The sequence below is a fragment of the Phasianus colchicus genome, chromosome 21 (genome assembly GCF_987193195.1).
Source record: "Phasianus colchicus chromosome 21, bPhaCol1.hap1.1, whole genome shotgun sequence".
Taxonomy (NCBI): Eukaryota; Metazoa; Chordata; class Aves; order Galliformes; family Phasianidae; genus Phasianus; species Phasianus colchicus.
In genome coordinates, this window is record NC_143456.1 from 3,227,460 (window position 1) to 3,253,936 (window position 26,477).

The 26,477-nt window shown below is 40.3% G+C and overlaps 1 long non-coding RNA gene across 1 annotated transcript in view; it reads right to left on the reverse strand.

Annotated features, from left to right (window-relative positions):
• The window catches only part of LOC116228201 (uncharacterized), a 49,669-nt gene that overhangs the window by 14,961 nt on the left and 8,231 nt on the right, over positions 1-26,477 (reverse strand). The window contains exons 2-3 of the long non-coding RNA XR_016459182.1: positions 24,156-24,279; positions 17,380-17,503 (exon numbers count right to left, since the gene is read on the reverse strand). This is a non-coding gene — a long non-coding RNA (uncharacterized LOC116228201). The remainder of the gene's footprint in view (positions 1-17,379; positions 17,504-24,155; positions 24,280-26,477) is intronic.

Genomic DNA, 26,477 nt, shown 5'->3' on the forward strand with positions numbered 1-26,477 from the left:
CAACAGGGCATTTACCAAGTGATTTTTAAAGCAAATATCACTGATCTCTTAGCTCTAAGCATTTAAGTGATGGATCCAGAAGCAGCTCTGCCACCTGGCTCCCCTGGGGAGCAGGGACGTGCAAGGACAGTAACCCTGTCAGCAAGCACAAGTCCTGCTGTCTGCCTGACCACACCTCCAGCTCCCCATACTGACTGCCCCAGCAATCAAAGCAAGAACTTCATGGGGATGTATTCCAACAACCAGGTTGAACAGGGTGCAAAAACTCTCATGTTCAGAAGACTTCCTGAAAAGTTTTTAACTAAGCCAATATATTTCAAGAAAACATTTCTCATTCCTAGAAACCAGCATTATCTATTGTAATAAAAAAAAATAAACCTGAAATCAGTTAGCTCTTATCTGTCTCACCTAAATTCATCAAATTCAGTCTAACTGAATTGTATCAAACAGTCACAAATGAAGCTGGCGTGAACAGCAGTGCCCATACAAATCACACCTAAATCAGGCCCAGATCACAGGCAAACACTACAGAAGATACATTCTGAATACAAGAGGTGCTGTCTGACATCAGGAAGCACTTCTGTGCAGTGCAGGTGGCAGAGCACTGGCTCAGGGCACTGTGGAGTCTCCTCCTTGGAGATGGTCAAAGCCTGCCCTGACACAGACCAAAACATCCTGCTGGGGGTGGCCTTACTGCAGCAGGAGTCCAACCAGATGAACCCAGGATCCCCACCACCATCACTCACACTGTAACTCTGTGAAGACAAACTGCTGCACACCATAAGCTTAAAAACTACTTAAAAACTAGAGTTTCAAAATAAAGTCAGTTAAAGCCCTTCAGAAGTAAATCCACTGATGGAAAGACCATAAAAACACAGTGCCAAAATTTAACAGCTGTATGCTTGGGTATTTCAGTAGATGAATGCTCTGTAGTATCTCAAATGTTCTGTTACTGCTAGCCAGAAGACATTCAGTAATTGAATGCAGTTTGCAATGCAGTCGGGAGCATGCACATAAGATAACCACACTGGCACTGCACAGCTCATTGTTCTAGGCTACAATTGACAAAACTCTACTGATGAAGATTAAATGCAGCTGCAAGACCCAAATGAACAAGATGGACAAAGCGCTGGGGAAAAGAAATAGAAGAATATGAAACTCAGCAGTCATACATAACTCGTGAGAATAGCTGGGAATATTTCAACATGCATCTTTGGTTGTTAAAAGGAAAACAGAACATCGAAGACTTGAATAAAAACTCATGAAAAATGAAGTTGTGTGAAAGGGCTGCCTATCTGCAGTAATGGCTATAGAGATAGTCCACAATGAGTGCTTTTGTTAATAGCAGAAATCACGATACTTCAGGAATACACAATAGGACACTGCTAACTTTTAGAGTTGCAACGCTTCTCAGATTTTGGAGTCTGCAGGCATTTATCTCAACTCACTAAAGCAAACACAACTGTCTTCTGCTATATCAAAAACTGAAAAGCTGCCAGCAACACTTACGCATACTGCAGAAAACATTCTGCATGACTTCCATCTGGTATTCATCAATCTAAGTGGATGTAAGGATGGCATATGTTAGCATTCTCCCACAGCTTAGAGAAAGTAACCATCTTGCCCTCCTTGGTGGAGACATCTCATTTTTTTGCATCAGATATTTTTTTATTTAGTCATTTTTAAACACGCTTCAAACTCTCATATTGGAAGGCAGCCTTCTGGGCATTCCCAATGGACTCACCACACTGCTGCATGGTGCTGTGCCATGAAAACCCAGCACAAACCTATCTACAAGTCAGTGAGTCTGACAATCAGGTCGCACAGAGCTCCTGTTTAGACCACACCACTAAAAGATATGTAGGGTGTTGCTTTGCCCAAGAACAGACATCACCCTCTATATGAGAGAAAAGAGAAACAAGACTGAAACATGCTTTGTTTTCCATTATTTGTACTGTTAATTTTGCTGCAAGTCTTAAAACCAAATAGACAAGCTTAGACTCCAAGATCAAACTAAAAGTTCCAGACTTTTTTTTCCTATCACCACCAATGGTGTATACTTTTCCAACAGCCTCATTGCAAAGGGAAAACAGCTCTCTCTCTACATGGAGACAAATGCAGAGATGTATATATTTACTAAAATACAGTCTGGAGGATTAAAGACCTAACATGGTGGCATATTTAAGTGCAAACAAATGGATGATCCAGTTGAACTCTGGGAGAACACAGGGGCTCAAGTTTCTGACTGATAAACCACTGCCACAGTGCAAAGCAAAGCCCAGGGAGTTCGTGGCAAGATTCCCTTGCATGTGAGCAGACACCAGCCCAGGTTCCAGGCTCATAGCACCAACACCAAGCCTGCTTTCTCAAATTTCAGCTAGCAGATGTGCAGCAGAGTTCTATCTGCCAAAGAGGCACAAGCTTGTGTTTGTTCTCTCATGTCGTCTTATTTTAAAACTGTTTCTATTAAATAAATTTAACAGCAAGAAATGCCAGACAATGTTGGATGAATAGACAAAGGAATTCATCAACTATTAAAAAGCAAAACCAACAAAAATAGGTTCAATTGAAAACAGTCCCTCTTTCCCTTCACAACTATTTTCTTTGAATCTGAAGTCCCAGTGCTGTTCTCTGCATTCCATGATATTAAACTCCTCAAAATTGAATGAGAAACACACAAACCTGAATAGCAAGCTGGCAGCAAAGTTGTACCAACTACAGGGAAATGAAGCTTTCAGCATCACCTGCCAAGAACAATCCAATAAGGATTATTTCTAATGCTTTGTTTCATAAGGAAGAATAATAATTTTTTGCCAACATGGCCAGAAAACGTGATATGGAGAAAACACATCAGTGCAGAAAAGCAGATCGAGAGAGTCTATACCAGCCTTCCCTGCCCAGGCAGAATTAGCTGTGTGTTTATCACCATGGGATGTTGTTCAGACATTTAAACACGGTGGGGCTTTTTGTTGTTCGGTTTTGTTATGCTTTCCCTATAACATTACAGCCCCAGTATGATTTTTTTTTTTTTTGAATGGCAGCTCAGTTTTTGTACTGTGTTTAGGTAAGATCCTATCAACGTATTGGACAGCAGCCTGAGGACTGATCTTTGTCCAAATTCTAACTAACACAGGAAGAACGCAAAGTATCAGAATTGTTTAACAAAGTTCTCTTGACAAACAGGAAAGCTGCAGTCACCTCAGTGCCTGGTTTGGGTAACAAACCATTTGTTGCCTGAACCCAGCCCTGCAGCTGATGGGCTCCTTGGCGCTTCCCACCTGCAGCACTCTGAGCAGTAGAAGATGCTGCTGGCAGCTGAAGATGGCAATGCCTCCCAGAACAGAAAAAAAATAGGGAAAATTACCTTCAGGCTCCCACCCTCCCCAATCTAATCCTTGTTAAAATGATAACTGCAATAGGAAAAAAAAAAAAAGGATGGAGTGACACAGTGTAAGGATGTGGGACAAGGACTTACCACGACACACAACATCAGTAGCGTATTTGTATAGCAGGAGCACAACTTCCAGTTGAGCTTAACTATTCCTTCTAGAAATAAAACAACTCCTCAGTGAAAGATTCCCCAACTTGAGGGATGTTGTTCCACTGCCTGATCACCTTCAGTGAGAGTTTTGTACCGGATTTCCTGATTTTAACACCTTCAGTTGCAGATTCCATACACTGAAAGCCTCAGGCCAGTTACCACTAGGTGAAAGCCATTTTAGAAGCAGAACCATCCCTATATTAATTACCCTGAACCTGAGAAAAGGTGTGGAAGAGTGATCTTGATGCAAGTGTTCCTTTATACCATCTGAAACTGACATCCCATTCCCCTAACTATCAGAAGAAATCTTTACCATCTACATTTAGGGTTTTTCCCCCCATATTAGTGCTGCAGAAGAAACGATAACTATTGATTTCATTTGTAACTACCCATTTTTCTCTTTCCAGTGTGACATAGTTCAGTAAAATGAATAGAAACAGGAGCAGTGCTTTATAGTAGCATCGTATTAATGGCTGCGGGACTAATCATATCTAACTGAGCTGTGAGCATCAACAAGCCAAACCTAAAGCAGAATATATGCCTGCAAGCTTCATACTTAATCTATTTGACACAAATTTCATTTTTACATCATGGTACTATACGTGTTCAGTTGCATCATCTGTAGAAGCAGTTCAGTTTTAGCTGTTTGGCCACCTACCTCCTGCATCGAGTAACGTAAAAACTGAATAAAAATATATGAAGGTCCTTCTAACCTCAGCAATCACTCATATTGTGAAAATCAGAATAGATCAAGAATTGCTCTTATTTTTCCAGTCTTGCCTCTCATCCAAGCATGTGGATTCAAACAGTTCATGTCTATTCATAATTTATTGGAGCATTTGCAGTTTACATCAGAAATACAGGCCTTGCCTGCAGGAAAAACAATGACTAATAGCTGAAAGAGTGCATTGCAATTAGTCACTGCAAAGCACACCCGCGCTCACTGCTCAGTCCTCGAGTGCCAGCAAAGTCCAATAGGGAAGTCTGACACAAAATATGTCATCCAGAGAAATACACCACATCCACATGGCTATAGCAGTTAGATCACAGACTGATTTTCCCCTCCTGGTTCACACCTGAAGGAAAACCTATGTTTACAAATGTTCCCAAAGAGCTGAGCCCCTTAAGGAAGCTGATGGGAAGAGCTGTGCTCTGATTAAACTCTCACCACCAGGACACACTCATTCTCCTTTGGAAGACCTGGACCAGACTGTATTTTTTCTTTTCAATTCCAGCACTAAACACAGAGACAAACAATTGCAGGAGCTAGAAGATGCTGCTGCTCAGAGGCAAGTTGCTGCTCATCTGTCACCTCTTGCTTGTGTAGAATGGGGATTCCACTCTGGTGATGTCTGCAACTCAGCAGGACATTGTAATTGATGTCCCTACTTCTCACAGTCATTTCTTCTCTCAATATGCTTTGCCAAATATCACTCAGGATTCACCTGGGTGCTATTCTTGACATCTCTGCCATAGGGATCCTAGAGGGATCCTTGGATAAAGTCAATCAGGAAGCATTTGTACATCTCCAAGTCAGCTTTACTGAAAAAGCCTTTTGCTGACAACAGTGTTCACCTCTGTGACCCTTCTTTCAAGATTCAGAACACCTCCTGTATAAATCCAGATGTGGAGACAAACACTACAATTGGTTCATGCTCTTCAGACTCACAGCAATGCAAGGCATTTTGCAAGCAGGAATTTCATGGGCAAAGCAAAGCTGGTTTAGAGATGCCTGAGGGGAAAGGGAGCCACAGCATTTTCCTTTTCTCCTCTTTCCCCCCTCTTCCTCCTTATTAACAGCTGGCTTAGCACACACTTCCTCTCATGCCCTGGCCACGGTCAGAGGCTGTGCACTCACACTGTTTAGATGAGGATCATGCCTTCTTCATTTCTACAGTTGTTACAGTTGCAGATGGTCACAATTAACAGCTTGCTTTGGAAAGGCAGAGGACAGTGCATCTGGAAGGGGTTCTTTGTGCTTTTACAGCACTGAAGGAGTTTCACATTAAGAGTTTCCAGAGTGCTTTCCAATAATCCAGGTGACATTTCTATGGGATTTTACTACAGATTTTATTTATCGTTATGGACAACAAAGCTTATGGAATTTGAGACATAACTTGGTTAGTTCTTAAAGGCAAGCTCCTTCCATCTGGGCAGGTTGCTAGGAAGAAGGAAAGAAATGGAAGATTTCAGGAATACTAAAGGCCCTCTCTGTTCACATAAAAAGCATGTTGCCTTCCTGAATACATTATGCTAAATCTGCATGCAAATGAGAAATGTATAAATAGAATTGGGCATTAACTGACATAAGATTTTTTATATTTTTTTTTTAAATGGAGATGAGGCAGAGGATGTTATTAAAGGAGTTAAGCTCTAACATCTGTTTTTAATTCTACTAGCTTATTTGTCTGTTTATACCTACAGGCTTTCAAGACATCACTTAACACTACTAATTAAAGCTGAAATTTTTGTTCACAGCAATGCTTTCTTGTATCCCCTGCAAGCACTTACTCGTGTCCCTGCTGTCATTGCAGGTGACAGCTTCTTGATGGAGGAATGACATGAGGCCAGAGTGCCTCCACAAGGGATGGGAAGAGGTTCACCTTGTCCCATCTGACAGAGGAGCAAGTGATGGATGGCAGCAACCACTATTCTGCCCACAAGTCTTTGTCTCAGCTCTAGGCTGGGTCATAATCTGACCTGTTTTCTACCATGGCTGAGCTAAGAACAAAACAAAGGCAACATTCGAAAGAATATTTCTAAAATGCCTGAGAAATGGAGCTCTGATTTAACAATATGACATTGACTACACAGAGAAGATACACCGTGTTACAGGTGCACACACAATCCAGTTTTTCTTAGCACTGAGAATCCCAGCTGCACTCATGCCTTAAGGAAATTTGGCATTTTTTCTTCAGGACAAGCAACACAATGCTCGTTTGAGAATAGCAGTGCACAGGCAAGCAGTCCACAGCTATGGAAGTGCATGCAGAAGTGGCTGAGATGACTTGCCATAAGCACTTCACAAAAGAAGCCACAAAGACAAGTACCAATGAGTTTATTAATTGCTTCACACTTTGGACTTGAACCTTCAGACATTCAGCCATAAATATTGTTCGTTAGCCATTTGCATCAGTTTTGCTTTAAAACAGACACATCACACCATTCCCTGCATACTGGTGAGAGGTCAAGCAAGCTGGCAAGAGGCAGCCCATTATAAAACCCCAGTCTCTCAACCCTTGCATCATACATACTTTCCATCATAAGCCTACTATCACTCATGCACCAGCATATGGTGACAGCTGTGATGCACAGTGGGCTGAACAGACAGACTCACAAAAAGAAGAGAATTCTAAGAGGTAATGAGTGAATCTCTGACTGTGCACAGTATCATGTTCACTTCTTGCCATGCAGTGGTTTTATTTTATTTTTTTAAACCAGGAATTTCACAATCTGAACAGACTTTCTTCTCCTTTTTGGAACTGCCAGTGTGCTTTAAAGTGTATTTTTAAACCTGTTTCAGTCTGGAAGAGAGCTTTTGTTGCATATACTACAGTGCTTATTACCTTGGGGCTTGGCTCCCTGGGTGAGGTGTCTAGACATCTCTGCAGTGGAAATAACTGCACAGCCTAGCACTGTCTTGAATCCACTAGTTTTAGAATTAGGAGTAATTTCATGCCCCAGGTTGCCATAATCAAACACATCTGTTGCATGGAAATTATCCACTGCCATCTTGACTGCAAAGCACAATATGCCCAGATTATCCATGTTCTAAAGATCAACTTTACTTCCTAAAAGGCTGCATTAAGCACCACACATCATAACACCATCAGCACAGGTTTAGTCATTCCAAGACTCGTGTGGGACTCAAACAGAACCAGAGACTCACTTTAAAGATAGGAGGACAATTCAGGCACGGTAGGTTCGATGAGTAATATTGCAGACACTGAGCTGCATGCCAGGAAAATAAAAAAAACTGTTTGAAATACTTCCACAAAAATGAATTAGAGCACTCCTCTCAATCATTCAAAACATGAAAGAGTTATAACAAAAACAACCATTCATTCAAGTCAATTTTTAGCTTCATTTGTCTACAGCTATACTTCCATAGTTTAATACACAAAAATATTATGACAGATATGCAAATCTGATATTTTCAGGCAGGAAAGGTGAAATCCCTATCTATAAAAGCTTCAAGTCTGATCTTTAAAAGGAACCTGCAGCTGGCTTCTGTCATCTCTCTCTCCTTCATTCAATAAGCAGACCCACAGCTTAAGAAAAATGAGGATTTAGTCCACAAGAGGACAAGAACCACATATCTTCCCCTACTAGAGCAGAATTCACCTTTTCTATGTAGGAAAACACTTTGGCATTTGTCAAAGAAAAAAAGGGTGAGAGGTGGTTTGTGTGCAGCCTCCTCAGGTATTTAGATGTAAAACTTCCCAAGTAAATGAAAGAAAATTTGAGTAATCCTATACAAGTATTTTATATTAATTTAGAACACTGTGTTTTATGCTTTCTTGCCTTATGTAGTCTAATACTGATGCTGCTTTCCCACCAAATAAGGGAGACATTTTCTTGAAACTCCACAAAACAGAAGTGTTCTTCCCATTCATTTTCCCCTCCTTGCTGCACTTCCTTTCCTGGTCTAAAACTCAGCTCTCTAGTCATGCTGGAAGCACAAGTTGTGCTTGTTATGAAGCCTGCACCACAAATGGGGCCCAGAGAACAAATTCCATAACACGAAAGTTCAGGAATGCCAAGAGTTCACCTCAGTGAATGTACAAATCAAATAAATGTGGTCTTAGAGCAGGTTGCTATGATTATATCCATAAAAAAAGTTGAAAACATTTCCTTAAGGAGACCTTATTGAATATTTAAATGCATCAGAATTAACAATACCTATGATGTTATCAAGGAAACTCACAAGCTAAACATTTAATCTAGTGGAGCAACAGAAAACTAGGAAAGCATTTCCTCATTTTAGCAGTGTTTTAGGAACGTGTGCTCTGCACTTCCTTTTTAAATGTTGAGTTGCCTAATTGAAATGCAGCTCATATAGCATCCAGGCTCACTTCTGGATCACTAAGAAATTGGTCCGATTTGAAAATGTCAGGATCTGGTTAGCAATTCAAATGACCACAGTGGTAATTACGCCTTTTCATGTTCCAGCATGTTGCACTGCATCAAAACTGACACAAATGCCTGGTTTTATAATATCACAGCATGGAAATAAATGTCCAAAACGATATGAAAATGTACTAGTAAGAGATTAATAACTGTTCTTCTAGGAAGAAAGATGGCCCTTCTCAACCAGTATATTTAAAAGAAACCTTCTCTGATAGCATCTCTCCTTGAGGGAAACTGAATTATATTATCACTCATAAGCTATAATCATTTCTGTCAGCACCAGTCAGAGTATTTGAAGGAAAGAAGGAGGAGAAAGAGGGAAAGGGTTGTGGGGTAAAAAGAAAAAAAGTAGTTCAATCTTATAAATAAGTCCAGAGAGATACAACTTAAAGGTTCCCCTCCAGCATTTTGTTCTCTCTCCCATCCAGCAGATGAGAACATATTTCAAGTGTTTTATTTTGATCATAAAAACAGAGGAATTATGTGGATAGGGAGTAATGCATCATGAGCGATGTGCTCTGCTCTACAATCTTTGGTACCAATGTGTCATTTTGAGATATAAGCCTAAAGCAATATGGGCAAGGAAAACTTCTTTCTTACTCAAGAAAGGAGCAGGGAGAGAAGTCTTTCCAAGTCTAATGTTCCCCCAGAAGTCACATACCAGAGTCACTAGTTGCCTCCTAGATACAGGATGGTTTGAACAGCTCAGTACTTTGCACTTCTGCCTCTTAAAGGAGGTGGAGATCCCAGTCAGCACATCCCTTGAGCAGCTGTTTTATCTGATAGATCACACAATTCCAGTCATACACATGACAGAGCACAATAGATTGGTGCCATGCCTTCACAGCTCTGCTCAAGCCTTAGAGAGCCCATGCTTCCTCTGTATCTAATGCTTTCTCAGCACCTGGGCATGGGTACTGGCATTTAGAACAGAAGGGATCCATTAAGTTGTAATGGAGACACGTTATTGTTAGACAACACCCTCACATCAGCTCCTTCAGTGTTTGAGGGATTTTTGTTGCTGTTCTTTTAACCAGTATCTACTAATTCAGCAAACACCAGGGAGTGCTGCTAGACCTGCAGGTCCCTCGACACATTATGATAGGATAACCTAAGTACTGATGCCAGAAGGAACAGTTTTGCATAATCCTGGAATCACAGAATGGCTTGAGTTGGAAGGAATGGCTTGAGTTGGAAGGGTCCACTCATTTCCAACCTTTGCCATGGGGCAACAGCTGCTGGGAGAGGGGAGAGAAACACAAAGAAACTGTCCCATGCTTCAAGTTGTCAGACAGTACAAAGTCATGTGCTATTCTTCTTCCAACATGTTTACTGCAAGTGTCACATCTTACTGTAATTTGAATCCAATTTATGTCATTGACAAGATAACCAAATTCAGTCCTCACTTGTTCTTGCTAGCAGTAGACATTACAGAGGAATAAGGAACACATAATGAAAGCATTCAAGATCGAGGGTCATACAAAGCATGAACCAATCTAAAGCAGCAGGAGAGATTGGCTGTGTAACTGGTTTCTCCCAAGCTAAAGTAGTTTTAGTTGGGGAGAGGTCCAAAGAATGTTTTCCAACATTTTCACAAGGTGCATAAATTTTGCAGAGAACTGTTAACTTTATAGCTCTTTTCAGACTTGGGAGGAAGAACTACAGCCAAGATTGTAAACTAAGGCTCCTGCCTAACAAAGCAGAGCTGTATGGCTATGCTCAGCCAAGCCTTTCAACATCAAGACATTTGTGCCTTACAATCGTGTGACCCCAAGAGGCCACAAGAACATAATCTTCTCTTTCGCAGAGGAAAAAAAATCAGATAGTAACGACTGACTGCAGTGGGTAATTAATGAGCCTCTATTCCAACGTAAGCCAGAAATCCCCAACATTTTCATCTAGGTAGAAATCACATGTTATGCACTCAGCAAATAGACTTATTCTGCAAGCAGGTTTCTTCTGTCAAAAAGAAAGAAGTCAAAAAAATACCTCAAAACCTTATTCAATATCATAACATAAGGTATCATAATACACACTGAAGAGAAAGCAATGAATGAGTAAAGCAAGAGAACTATGCAGAGAGGCAGTGCTCATCTGGCACAAGATGATGTAGAACATTTCTTATCTTAAAGTGATCAGAAGTCAAGAAAAAGCCTGCAGAGTGATCTGGAATCCACTTCTGCTGGGACAGTTTGGTGAAGAAATGCACTCAAATCCACATTCTAACAACAAGTAGTGGATGGGAGTTTACAACGGAGCTTGTACATCTCTACATGCTATCTAATTCTTCTCCCATCTCTACTTTTAGATAGAAAAGTGAAACTATGATAGTTTTGAAAACATTCTCAGAGTATTAGAAAATGAAGAATCACTCCTAGATTAACATTCTTTTCAATTTCCACTGTAATTTCTATTTTCTTTTTTTCTGCTATAGTATTTAAGTAGCCACAGTGAGAATCAAGTTATTCCTTCTGCCTTCAGTTCCTGAAAAGGCAAAATAAGCAGAATATGATGTTGTTCTGCTGGGAAGGCTGATCCCAGATCAATGCCCAACACCTTGGCAATTGGTCAGACAACATGGCCTAAGACAGTACAAGATAAGGGCAGAAAAAACAAAGAAACAGAAACCACAAGAACATGACTTTTAAATTGATCTCTTCATTAGCATTGCAATACAAATGCCTCAAAGATTCTCAAGTACACATAAGAGAAGCAGCAGCACAACTTTATGATCCCGCTCACACCTATCTAGGTGCACAGAGCTCAGTGAACTCTTATAAAGCTTACCATACTGGCCAATACTTCTAGACAGAAACTCTCTTTTCAGTTCTTTCCTACTGGGAAAACCAACCGACCACACAACTTTGGAGTAACTGATGGGTCTTTTAAGCCCTGCATGTACCTGAACACACAGTAGTATACAGCATCAACGCTTATGCAATAGTTACACCTCCTATTGCAGAGTGCCAAAGTCTGAGATCAAGGAAACTGCCGTGCCACAGTCAGCACCCAAAAACTAGAAGGTGTGCTCAAGCAGGTCATCATGGTACTCCCATTATCATTTATAAGACTATGCTGAGATGGTCACCATTCATTTTTGCAAGCAGAACAGGAAAAAAATTCTAACTAGCAACAAAAGTTGGAAGTACCTCCTTTAAAGAAATCAGTCTTCCATAGAACAAAAACAAGTGAGAAATAGTGAGGCTTTTTTTTCCATATAGATCTCAACATAAAAAGGGCCAACCATATGCCATAGATCCTGTGTGTGAGCTGCAAACAATAACAGTAGTACTAATAACAATTATTTTTTTTTAAAAGAAAAGCAAATTGGCAGACTGGATTCCCAATGGATGAAAACAGTCTGACAATTTACAATGAACACATGTTTGAAGTCAGCTTCAAGTAATATGCTAACAAGAATTATGTGCATCTGTTTCATGCTCCCTGAGAATAATGCCATCAAAACTGAATTAAAATGCTTCAAAACAACACAGTCTGAACACGTCTTGGACTAATTAAAATTAACCACGTTCCTGAGGTCAGCAGCTTACCCCTTTGGACATCAGCAAATTCTAGCTAAGGTCACTCATCAAGCAAAATAATGAATATCTGTGTTCAAAAGGCATGCACAATACATTTATTTAATTAATGTATTATTGGATTGAAGGAGATTTATGGAGTCATTTCAATTTTGGAAGACCACAAGAGCACTCTTTGGTCATACCACTGTGGAGTCTTAGCAGTATGCAGTAAAGTAAATTAGGTCAGCAGTAGAATTTCAAAGCTTTGACAAATTATTAATTAGTTTACAGTATCGTTTGATAGGAAAACAACTTATTGCTACTAAATAGTATAAATTAGCTTTCTTTAATTCAAATAAGCAAAGGAAACTGTAGATCTGTTTTGCATGTGTATTACTGAGGCTGTGGCACTGTCAAGTTCCTTATGTAAGTTAGATACTCTTATCCTAGTTGAAATGGAGCAGAAAATCATAACTGGTCACCAAATAAACATTCAAGATAATGCAACTATTTGGAAGCCTTTGTCTTGTTTTTGGTTTTTTTTTCCTATACAATAACTAAATGGGAAAAACTAAGATCATGATACAAATAAAATAATCAGATTTTTCAGCTCACGCTACGCTGAACTCCAGATCAACACAATGATAACGGATTAAGATCCTGGATCTACCAGCAATGCTGCCTTAGCACACAGGAGGTGGTGGGAAAGCTGGCCAAGGTGTGCAGTTATCATCAATAGACCCTGCATCAGTGGCTCTACTTCTCATTGCAATTGGATCCCCATCAAGTGGAGCCTCTGGGTATCACTGCAATATAAATAAATATTTAGGTGAGAAACTGATGGTTTTGAAGTCCACTGTTTCCCTTGCAAGCTATGTGCTAAGGCACTTCCCTTGGGATCTGTTCCTGTCTGAACACCAATTTACTCACCAAGTTCCAACTGTTCCACATGATTATCAGTACTTTTTTTTTAAAAAAAACATATTGGCACTAACAAACTGTGAAACCTACAAAATGAAAATAATCTCCTTATGTCTTAAAGCGTGGGGGGTGGGGGAACAACTCATTTCACCAGGCGCTGATCTGATTACTCTGTGAATAAAGCTAATCAGTGTAATTACACTGTTTAGAAGCGCATGCTATGGCCCCACAGATGAACAAAAAATACTTCTGTAGGTGCCAGCTGCATTCCAGATTTGCTAAACTAGAATTTTCTGTCTTTTTTCTTTATTATATTGGTTTCAAATTATTCTTTCAAGTTCCAATCACGTGCAAAGAATTGGAGGAAGTTTCCTACCTTTCCAGCCAGAGCATTTAGTGAAAAAGCTAATAATTTTTCAAGATGAAGCACAGTAATTTCACACATTGTGATGCTACGTCAGGAAAGGGCTGAATTTAGAAATCTCAAGTCCCACTCAATTACCCTGAGAAGCATATCAGCATTTTACTATACTGCTACAACGTGGACATTACCTCCACCATCATCTCTGTATTTCAGCATTAATATGTAAGTTTGCCAAAGGATCCTAACTACAGAAACAGCACTCAGGCTTAGTAAAAAAAAAGCAGCCCCTTAGGTGTCCAACATTCTTAACTAATTGACACGAAATAGGTGAGGATGCTGTACTGCCCATTCTATGAAGAGCATTTCGAGAGAGAAGTGGAGGAGTCAATGTGATAGCCTTCCCTTTCACATCCAGCAGCAGGCAGAATTTAATCTTATACTTCCCAGAACTTGTTTATGATCTGGGAATTCCAGCATTGTCTTTATCCCGTTAATCCAGCTCCGAGTTGAAATATCAATGACATTTTCTCACATATTGGTTTTCAACTCGGAGCTGCTGAACCTCTTGGAGGATTCTGGCTGGGTGTGCTGCCCTCAACAAATGCATTTGATGCTCATGTATAGCCTCTTGGCTGCTTGTTTGCACAGCCATCTGTCAGGATGGCATACTGCCTGCTTACTAGGTGGTGTGCCAGTTTTACTAGTGCAGAGATGCCAAGAATAGGTGGTTTTAAATACACAGCCAGCACCTCTCTTCTTACCACCACTCCTCCACTATCTCAGTGGAGGCAGAAATAGCCACTCAGGAGGCTGTAAGTCCACCCCGAGTCCTCACTGAGATCATTAACAAAGCTTTAAAACAACAAAAGTACCAGGAGATGAAGAACTACAAAATAACCCACTCATCAATAGCCTGGAAACATAGCAGCTGAAAATCTGCAGAGAAACCCATATGCATGAAGTGCTATAAACCCTGGAGTGAACCCTCTCATTTGAAAAATGAAAATGCCTCAATGCTATTAAAGATGTAAAGAAAATTAAAGCCACTCCAGCTCTGACACAGCACCCGTATAGAAAGAGGTTTAACGCATTCAATTTACACAGTTGAAATTAATTTGTTACAACTTGCATTGTTTTCTGTTTTCTTATCTCTTCAATTTAAAGCTTGCCTCCATCGTGATGTTTTACTGCTAGAATGTGATTAATAGAGATGTGAACATGACTCACTCCACAGTAGCTTCATTTCTGTACAAGCTAAGACCTAGCATTCGTTCTCCAGGGTCTTAACGTCTGAGCCCAAAGGCTTTACCTGCTTCCCTCATCCTGATACAAAGCAATGAATGTCTGCCTGCAAGACTGAGGACATGAGCCTACATCATGAGTAAGGAGCCTCTTGGCCAGGAACATGGCAGCACACAGTCCCAGGACTCTCCCAGTAGCAGGAGCCAATTCCACCCAGCAGCAAAGTGGAGGAGTTCCCATGGGATGGGGAAGGGCCTTGCAAGTCACTTTGTGCTCGTGTTTAAGAAATCAGCATGAAAAAGAGCAGGCTTTAGGAGGGGTAGTGAGAAGGTTTGCCCTCATACCAAGTTCCATGCCAGTGCTCTAGCTGCAGCAACAAGGCACAGAGCTGTATTTGCTGCCCTCCTGCCTCACCTCAGAGCCATCTGACGGGCTCCACACTGCTGGCACAGGCAGAGCATGTATTAAAAATTAGCCTCAAGGCTAAAAGCAACAGCACAGGACAGATCAATCACACAACATTAAAAAACAACGTTGATGGGGTTCCAGCACACACACGTGGGGTTCTGAGGAGGAGGTGAGATCCAGCCTGTGCACATAAACACAACTGACCTTTTTTGGCAGAGAAGGGACTTTTGTAAACAAGTGATTTTCTCCTGTTCTGAGGCATGCAAAGGTGCCAATTTTGAAACACATCTGAGCACTGAGTACAAAACAAATGCTTTCCAGCCCTGAGTTAGGAGTTCTATTTGGATAAAGTCCATTTGAAGGAAACAAAAAAACAACACAACACCTCATTCTTACTCTTTCAGACCCCAAAAGCGACCCATATTCTCTGTTCTTCCTTACATTGTCTTTGTTTCTTTCCCTCCACACCTTTCCTCCACTCTTCCCATTCTGAACTCCTGCCCAATTCTCAGGTCAGGTAATGCCACCATCCCCAAACACATTTACCTACATTTGCCAAGTCACTTACAGCACCTCCCCATCTGCGCACCAGAAAGAAATTATTTGAGCCCACAAAGCCAGAAACACCAGCTAACCTAAACTCACTGAACTCCACAGGACTCTAGGAAGTTCTACCCCCCCAAAACAGTGCTAATTATCAACAGCTGATCCCATCTTGCTCTGACAAGAGAGGCTGGCACTTTAAATAAGGATTTCATGTTAAATCCCATCATACATTTGCATTATTAAGCAGATTAGCAAAGCATATGCAAAAGGCAAATTTCTTGTTTGTTCTGTGCAGCAGTTGCCATTATTTATGGATGCGTTTCAGCTCTCTGCTACGTAGAGCATTATGAACTACACCACTCTAATGTTTCAATAGAAAGACACTTCCTCTTGCAATTTATTTGTGAAAGATGCATGCATAAAGGCATTCTTCACAGCTCTTGTAGTGTAGCCATTAAAAACCGTTTGAAGTCTTCCCACAATTGTTTGTACTTTTGGGCAGCAGGCCAAGTGCACCAACTCACACTAGCCAATTTTAACACCCTCACATACCCATAGTGTCACCTAGAGTCTCCCCCTCATGCAGCCAGCTTTAGGCTCTCCAAACAACCCCATGCTAGTGACAGAAAGGGATGCATGTGTTCCGTCATCAGAGGGTTAAACCCTCCTTCAGCAGAGGTCCCACAAGGTACTGTGGTAGATCTCTCCACCACTTCTGGCTGGCACTTGAGAGCAGACACGAAGGGAATTCCCTGGAAGTGCTCCACATTCTATAGCTAACCAGGTCTACTAATAGGGGGTTCACCTCAGGGATGCTCATCTAATGCACAGCCAACAATAAATTGGGTCCTTGAGCCCTATATTAAGGATGCACACAGTGGGAATTCCTGTCCTTTCAGCTCTGCTCCCAGTTCTTTGATGGGATGAACAGACCTGACTTGGATCAATCTGTCAAGAAAGTCATGGGGAGAAGGAGTAAATCTCCAACGCATTCTCTTGCAGTGTTGCCTGCTCAGGAAGAAGCCAAAACGATCTCCAAGCCAAGATGCAATTCTCACTCAGTGGATGAGTTGCTCAATTTGTGCATAGCTTCCTGAAATATCTGTATTTATCTCCCATCTGAGAACTCGCTGCACATTAAGCCAAATTCCCTCCATTCTTGCTATTTCTACACTATAATTACGTTACAGATTTCATAAGCTAAAGCTGCAAGAAGCAACAATCCAGCTCTCTTTGAATGGGAGCAGATTACACTTGCTCAAAATTCTATAGAATTGTTTATGTTTGCATGATTTGCAAACCGCCATGGGGAATGAGGATTACCGTAACCAGCATGTTTGTTTGGTTTTCAAAGTGCTTGTTTTTCCATCATGCAGCAGATAACATCTGCACTCATCATGCCTTAGCACACCAAGCCTCCAAGATGAATAATTATAGCAGAGACATGAGATAAGGCTTGTTGGAATATCTCAGCTGATGCACTCCCTTGCAAGCACAAGATCAGTGTCCTGCAGCTCCCTTGAAGAAGATTCTACCCAAAGGCAAAATAAACTCATGGTGCCAATACCTTCTCACTCAGCTATCAGATTTTGGTCCCCCATACCTTTAACACCTTTGTTCTTATACATCTTAGAAATAATGATTTGCACTTTCTTGGGTATAAGTGACAATATTAAATACAATAAAAACACAAATCTTCCACCTACCATTAGCAGAGCAAACCAGATGAAATCTCCATTACTGAGCTCCAACCTTGTATTCTCTTCATATCTCACTGCCATGATTTGGATTTCACAGTCCTTCTCTCCTTTTGTTATGAAGAGCAGAAGCCTAGTAATAATAAAGATTAACATATAACACAGACAGAAAATGATCCTTCTAAGTAGTATCTCCAAGGACTACATTTTCAGGTAGACACCTCATTCTTTTCTGTAGAGAACATGAAAACTTTGCTTAAATACATCCAATCAATTCAAGTTTCTGGGAGTTTTAAATGATGTCAAGCTTGGCCCAGCATCTGCACAAGAAAGTAGAATTTTAGTGGCTATAATTACAAGCAATTTCATTCAAACAAATGTATGTATCTGCAAAAAGTCTAGTATCTATTTTAGGAAGTAGTCAATTAATGTTGCCTCTGAGCTGCTATTGCTGATGCTTACTGATAGTCAGAAATGCCACAGAGCAGTTTCCTAAGTTCTCTAGGAAAAATGTGGCCCCAAACTGATTTTGCATATAAAAATAGCAGCACTGAAAAAACACCCAAGGATCCATTATACGAGGAGAAATTAGTTTTCTGAAGAGAAATTAAAAGTGACCATTAGTATTAAAGGTAGAGTAGTTATGCTTTGACTCCAACTACATCTGAATATTACCAAAAAATTGTTGATTTATAGATGACTACTAAAGCTATTTTCTGGGCAAACGCAAGCCATGTAATTTGTATCTTGAACCTTTAACTCCCAGCTTCAGGGCTGCTATAAGCAAGAAAACATATATGTATCCAGCAACATCCCTGAAATTAAAGATATTAATTTTCCTCGTGTTCAACTCACTTAAAAACCACTTCTCCAATCCAACAAATGTCCAAATCCCAACGTTGTTCAAAACAAAAATGAGCTCCTATTCACTCCTATTCTGACAGACCAGCAACTCTGCCATAAAATTAGAACTTTTTCTTCTTTGTGTAGCAGTCACTAGTTTCCAAATTAAAGTATGGCAAGAAGGAAGTGATTCTTTACTTAAGAGCACAAACTGTGGGGATATGAGATGGAAAAATCAGTAACAAAATGCTGCAAGGTGAAAGGAAGGAAAGTTGGCTGGCAGAGTTGTTTGCACTGCTTTCTTGGTGAAACAAAATACTAAAAACAGCCGCAATGTTAAAATTAACCAAATAAATGTCATGTTCTAGCTTATGATCCAAAACACACCTCATCTAAATCAATGGAACATTCAAGCTAGGAACAAGTTTCAATTGTCTTATTCTCTCAGGTAAAACAATTCAAGGAAGTCAGCACAATTTTTTCCTTATTTTGCTCTAAGCTTATAGGATTTTGGAAGATAGATGGTCTTTATTCTGTCACTGCTGTGGTTTCCTAGCTGTGTGAATAACCTTCCTGATATTACCTCCACTTTAAATATATCTAACTGGCTTTGTTCCCAAAATTGAGATCAAGAAGTCACTGAGAATTCTGAATTAACACCTCACATCAGATGGAAATGAATTGGGTGACCTGCCTCATAGAATAACAGCTTATCGCACGCATCACCTTTTGAAGTTTGAATGTTATCTGTATGGATGAAGTAGAAAAACTTATCCAAGTAGAAGCCATTGAGCATCTTAAACAAAATCTGTGCTTCTTCCATGGCTTCTCCCCAGTTTCACACCAGCTTAGTCTCTTATTTTAACCAAACCAGTTTCCAAACTAATTTTTTCCATGTTTGCTATATGTCAGCATAATATATTCTACAGCTAAGTGACAGCAGCTCCCTCAAGTGAGAGTCTCGTTTATCATTAGGACTCTTACACCCTTAAATCACACCGAGCAGAATAAATCATTAAGCCTTTCTGACTTTAAGGAGTTAAATGAAGCTGTTCCCTGCTGAGATAATATTCTCTCCTGTGTGAATATTCAGAAAGTTGGCAGGAACATCCCCCAGAGTTTTCACATCTACAGATTCCCACCACCAGTTGTTCTGGGTATCCAAGTCATCATAAGAAGTTCTCAATGAAATATCAGGCCATAGTCCCACAAAGTCATACCCTATTGCTTCAGATACAGCCCCCTTGTCTAAATTCCTCATTTCTGTATTTCAGACTTCCTTCACAGACAGGAATCTCCTCTGTGTAGAACATGGTTTACCTCTTCTAAAGCAGAGGATCTCATTCCCATGTATCTGGACAGATTTCTTAACAAGTCAGTGCAGACGAAAGAAAGTCAAAATAGCAGAATATATTGAACATTCATGACAAAAAGTTATTACGCTGCATTCAGCCTCACCCACATGAAAGGATAGGCCAGCACATAAAGGGCTTAAACATCTTCTAATCATGAATCAAAGATGACAGCTATTGCATGATCTCCTAACACATTTTTAGGGCTTCTGTTCTCAGGCTACACAAGTTGTGAAGGCATAGATGAATTAAAACAATAAAGGCTTTTAATCCAGTTGAACAAATGCCAAATCCCTGTAATCCCCACAGACTCTTCCTATGTAGCATTTCACATTTTAAAAATTGAAATTTAAATACAGAACAAAAATGTTAAGCATTCTTGTTCCACAAGAATCATTCTTCTGACTTTCAATCCCTGTCTGTTAGAGAGAAAGGAGTTTATTCTTATATTCTAAAGGATAGGCACGCAGTATTCTGTGAACAGACACTAAGCTTGCACATAAGCATATTTCCCAAGCACCAAGCACTGTCAAATAGTCCTCATCCCTCAACAGGGCTTTTTACCTCAGTTTCAGTGTTAAAGAAAACTCAGTAAGAGTTTTCACATCAGAGTTCATTTGTCTGTAGTTGGCCCAGTGTCTCAAACCTGATCCAAATGAAGCAAGGATGGGAAATCCTGAACAGAATCCTTTGACAGGAGCAAAACTTGCTGCCATTGTATGAATGGGTGATGGACAAGAACCATCTCACAGCTGCTGTGGATGTGGCACTTAGGGACACAGTTTAGCAGTAGATTTATAACATTGAGTGGATGGTTGGACATGCTGATCTTAAAAGTCTTTTCCAAGTTTTTTTTTGTATTCTCATTGCCACTAAGACTAGTGGTTTCCCATAACATAAGCTTCACACCATCAAGAAAGCAGTATCACAACAGACAATCATGCTGGGGAAGGCCAGATGGTCTTCAGAACCCAGGTACAAGGGAGTATATCTCTAGTTCAATGGTCATCTTAAATATAGCTTGAAAGATTACTTTTTCATTAGGAATCCAAGATAATCTAGCAGAAGCTTTAGAAAAAGACTATACATAGGAAGAGCAGCCCAAGAGATCTCTTCTCCTTGCTTCTGTGTGGCAGCTGAAACAGGGGACTACATCTACAAACTGAACCAAGTTATTTAAACATTACAAGGGAAAAAAGAAGGTGCTGCAGAAGACCAAAAGAACAAGGTGGCAATGGAGACATCTCACATTCAAAGTTATGCCCCAGTGTCTCACAGAAAGCCTGGCAGTCACTAGAAATCTAGTTGCTAGGAGGATATACACTTAACCCCTTCTCCAACACAAATTTTACAGCCCTAAGAAAAAAATTGCTTTCCAGTCTTCTCCATTCAAATAACTGACAGAAGTCATTTTTGTCGTTGCATTGGTACTCAACTGAAAACCTAAGCGTGCTAGATGTTTCCACATAACTCAGGAAATAGATATCAAATAGAAACTCCTTTCTTCTAATCATAGTGAACTGTTACAAGTGCTCAGTTGTGTTTTTACTCATCAGAATAAAAGTTGTTTCTCAACTCCAAAAGTTGTACTCACTGAAAGCAATGGTTCCTATCATTTTAACATCAGGGTAAAACTGAGATACTACACATACACAAATGCACACTGACTACAAAGAAGCCACATTTACCACCAGCATGTGGTATAACATGGAAATAATAAATGGCACAAAGACAGATCGCCAGCTGTAGAAGATGCTCTTTTTTAATTCATCACCCTATTTAACTGCTGCTTTACTTCACTACAGTTTGTATTCAATACAAAGCAATCACAAGTGTTTTACTGGACTAAATATGGAATAATTTGTAGCAATTTAATCCAGAAGACAACAATAAAAGCTTTAATATCGCCTCTTCTGTTATTTTCTATGATAAAAACAAAGTTTTTTGACTCTCAGAAATTCACCATTTGGTCCTAATGTACTTTGATGGAAAATAGCTTTAGAGGTTTCAAAAAGCCCAAAATAGAGAAACATCTGCTAAAATTTAGGTGCAGCTGTTTAGGGGAAAGTCCAATGCTAGAAAAGCCAGTACTCCCTCTGTAATCAATAACAACTCTATTAAAAACATCAGGGAACAGTGTGAAGTACTTGCCCAGGTTCAAAGTTCTTTTTTTATTTATTTTTTTTTTTAAAGCACTGACATCTTTTGGTCATCAAAACTTGGAAAGACTTTGTAAATTAGTGTCACACAGGTGTTTCAGCCAGAGTCCAACCAAGCCATAGTCGGTTGCTTTTCCAAAGCAATCAGAATTGGTGCAGTCTTAAGAAGAAAAAGCCCCAAAGCACGTTATCCAGTTTCATTTTTGGTAAAGAAGGCCTGCTGTATTTCCTGCTTAGAAGTGACTGCACTTCAGTGATGATCAAAACAACTTTATGTTAAGACTGTTATCAGTTTTGGGCTCTAAGAACTCTACAAAGCTTTGTCCACAAAGTCTTAAATAAGAGCCTAGTCCAATAGGACGAGAGGGAACGCAGCAGGAAAGGTTCAGGTTGGATATTATGAAACAAATTCTTCTGAGAGTGGTCAGGCACTGCAATGGGCTGCCTGGGGATGTGGTTGAATCACCATTCCTGAAGGCATTTAAGAAATGCTTCGACGTGGTACTAAGGGACATGGTTAGTGGGCAGCATTGGTGGTAGGTGGATGGTTGGACTAGATGACTTTGGAGGTCTTTTCCAACCTTGGTAATCCTACGATTCTGGGAAATGGCATCACTACTGTTTATATACTGGGGGGAAAGATTCATGATATTTACCTAGAAGAATAATACATACAGCACTGAAGGAGAACAGACTATTAGCCATTGAGTGGAGGAGTAACTCCCTTTGAGTTGTTGACTGTGAATTGAACTCAAAGGGCCAGACAGACCAGTTTTTCAAAAACACTATCAATCACTAAACCTGTATAGAGCATTACACCCTTGGGAATGACAAATACTATTCAAATAAAGCTGTGTCTGCTACTGTTACTGCATAACATCCAAATAAACAGTGAAAATACAGATGACTCAAGAAGCTAATGCCTGTGAATTTAATGAAAAAACATAACCTACCTCATCTTCGTCATATTGGTGAATAGAGTTATATGGTCTACTTAAGAAGGAAGAAAAGGCATTATACTCTTCACCAATTACCCAAATCAGAGCAGCTGGAGCAAGTTTATGATCTACAGCCTGTCAAGCTTCAGATACTGTAGCCTCAACACCTCTCACATGGGTTGTACAGATCCAAACACTTAGTGAACCTCACTGTAATAATGGCAATAATGCACTAGAGCTGTATTTTAGAAAGCAAGACAAAGCTTGAGTAGCCTTAAAGTTTTTACTGGAAGAATGAGCAGGAAAGAGTCAAAATACAATTCACAACCATAATGTTGGTATGGAAAACACTCGATCTGCCACAAAACATTGACCTAAACTATTAAGTGTTTTGGAAACAAGCATGTACTTCTTACCTGTCTTCTGTAAAATATTTGTGTTTCCTATCCAATCTCCTCAAAGTAGCTGTTTCAGTATTAAAGTGCAAGAGCCACTAACTGAACTTTGAAACACACTCCCTACAGCACAGAAGACAAAAAAAAACAAAGAACCCCCAGGCTCCCAGTTGTAACAGAACTTACTAGTGCAGTGTTTCCTCAGAGCACAAGCAATTCCTTTAACCAAAATATAATTTTCTAAAAAAAAATATTTAGTTGAAGTGTATAGACTTCAATACCTTTGCACTGTCACTTGATGTTTGTACGTTTCCTAGGACTTCCTATAGAACAGGAGTTTTCTCACCTCAAGCACTACATCTACAGCCCAGGGATGCTACAGAACTAGTTTCACAACAGGTCTGCCTCTGAAGAACCACTTCCCTTTTACTGCAAAAGATTCGTGAGCAGGAAACTCATAAATGAACAGAATGGCTTCTGTATGAGGCACGACTTAAGCAGACAAGGATTCCTCAGGAGGAAAGGACATAATGAGAGGGGAAAGCGGGAAGGGCTCTGAAATTGTAGGGGCATGAAATGGAACGGTGGTCCATGTATTCCATACTGAATCAGGGAGACTTTAAGTAAGGCTCTGAGCCACAGATGGTTTGAAAGCAGTGATTCTGAAGACTGTCTCTACACGCTTGCCCTATTCCTATACTCTCCCCAGTACCAACCACTGACCCGTGTGCAACACAGCACAAGCTTAACAGACCTTCCTTCTCTCCTGCTACAGTCCCATGCTGATGATTCCCCTTCAGGGAAAACTCAGAAGAATGGAGACAGCTAGAGACATCCAAGAGAAAATAGGCTTTGCTGGCTTTTCAGACTAACAGCAAGGGACTGTGGCAACAATTTTATTTGTATTTTTTAATTATTTGAGTCAAAAGAAAACAGCTTGTCACAGTCAGCCTTACTGCTGCACAATGTGCATCTCTGAGCACAAACACTACCCAGAATATCCAAGTGACTTTTAAAAGACTTTTATGGATATTCCACTCTCAAAGGATGCCGGGCGAGATCAATGGACGCCAACTGAGATCATTATGTATGACTTACCTTGCCCATTTCCTTCCCTTTCTGCCTTTGAGGCTCTTTTAGTGCACTGAATGTCTTTCTGGGGAATTTCATTTAATATCTTGGCAGCATACTCAATTCCTCCTGTCAGATCCTTGAGGCAGTCCTATAAATAAAGGGCAGAATGCTTTATTACTAGAGTCAGCAAAAGAATTGTGCACAATGATGTCCTTACTCATACCACAACGTTATTAAAATGTGCATACAGTTTCTGTGGTTCAGAGGCAAAGGGAGTCAAGCAATTGCAACTTAATGGCTTCAGTTCCCTCTTCTCCTGGATGTGTGTCACACTTTGTATTTTGAGCTCTGCTCCATATAAGCTGCCATCTCAGTCCCCTTTACTTGCATTCAGTCACTCAGCCTCACATCCCACTGTTCTTGCACAGACCTTCACATATACTTGCGTTCTCTCTAAACTGATACATAATAAGTTCCAGAGGCTTCCAATTGCAATCTGCGTGCTTCAAGTTTTAGCAAAGGGCTGCCTGCTAAGGCAAATAGTCTAAGCTCAGGGCTCCAAGGCAGCCTCTGTATTTCCAGCAGCACCCAGCATGCAAGGGACCTGGAAGAAGCCACACAATCCCCATTCCACATCCACCAAAAAATGCTACAGCCTGTTGCTGAAGGAGAGTGTCTTCGTAAAATAAATTTAAATAGGAAGCAGGTCATTGCTGAAAGTATTAATTTAAAACTAGCCTACTTCAAAAGACTTCAAAGTACTTGCTAGTGTTACAGAACAATCCATCCAGGAATGACTTGCAGACACATTGCAGCCAGACTTGTGATTTGATCATGATGCTGCTCATCTTATTCGTGTGCTCTGTACCCATGGGTTTACACGATCACACAAATTTTACTTTTTTTTTTTTTTAAGAAATGTGAAGAAAGCTCTGAAGTAGGACCAAACCCTACTACTTGAGCATTGGGGAATTGCAATCCTACAAATACTAACATCAAAAATGTCACTGGCTTTGAAGTGAGCAAAGAGAGAGAAGGAAAGGGGACTTGCTCCACTTGAATGAAATTTTATGATGTTAATCCTTGCTAGAAGGGAATGTGCTGACTGTCAATTTCAGTTCATTTTATGGCAGAGAAATGTACATTTCACCTAAAGTGCATCCTTCCAGAAAGGGAAGTAACTCCACCAGCTTTCCTTTATGATACCCACCAAAGAATGAATTATCACCAAATGAACAAAGACAGCCTGCACACACCTCTTTCCTTCTCTCACATTCTTGCTGCAGTTGCAAGTAAGATGCTGGAAGCTACTGTCACCCTTATGCCTGCCCTCTTCACTTCACCTCATCTTCAAAACAGATAAAGTCAAATCTTACAACTGAACTTTATGAGAGAAAGACAACATTCAACTGACAGTAAATCTACACACGACCAACCCAGAACATCTTGATATCTGAATGCTGGTTTCGGGAAACTTATCTGCTGGGCTCATTTCTTAGGATGAGAGGCAGACTGGATAGGGATGCTTGCAAGCACTTCGTATGCAATGCAAGCTTGCAGGCTTCTGCTCACAGGGACTCTTAACCACAGAGCAGATGGGAGAAGTTATAAGTGCTCCTGCTACAAAGTCTGCCAGCAGTGAAAGAGAGATGCTGTAAAAGGCAGACCTTCCAGAAGACCTACAAAATACCTTTTAAAGGGTGAAGCTCTCAGACACTACTGGAGCAGTACTTCGAAGGAAAATGAATGAATCGTCCTCCATTTAATAGTGCCTTCCTGGATTTTAGTGTCACTGTTCTCTTAGCAGAGATAACTCAGTCTTGTACAAAATAGCAAGGCCATGGAAGACACAATAGGAGTACTGCTATGACCTTCCTTCTGGCCCACCTCCAGCCCAACTGTAACCAGCCATCACTTATTGTGAATGCTCAAAGTTTAATTTCACAGCTGCAGAGTTTCTCTTTCTAAATCCTACACTAAACCAGGCTATCCCACCTCTTAAAATTCTAGCACAGGCCACAACAAAGGTTTCAAATAGCAAAATTATTGCTGGCCTAGAGTCATAGCTGATACAAATCAGCATCAGTCTACCAGGCCTTATTCACTATTTACTCAATAAGACTCAATAAAACTCATTCTGTTCACATTAGTCATCAGGTTTCTCAATATGGATGTTATAGTGCAACTTCTGAAGTTACAATAGCAGGTTTCCATGAGGACTTCAGTTTTAATATAATTTAAATTATAGTTACATAGTTCAAGTAAAGTTCCCCTATGCACACATATGCAAACAGATAGCTTTTAATCACGCACTCAACAAGGAACACAAGCACTATGACCAGCAAT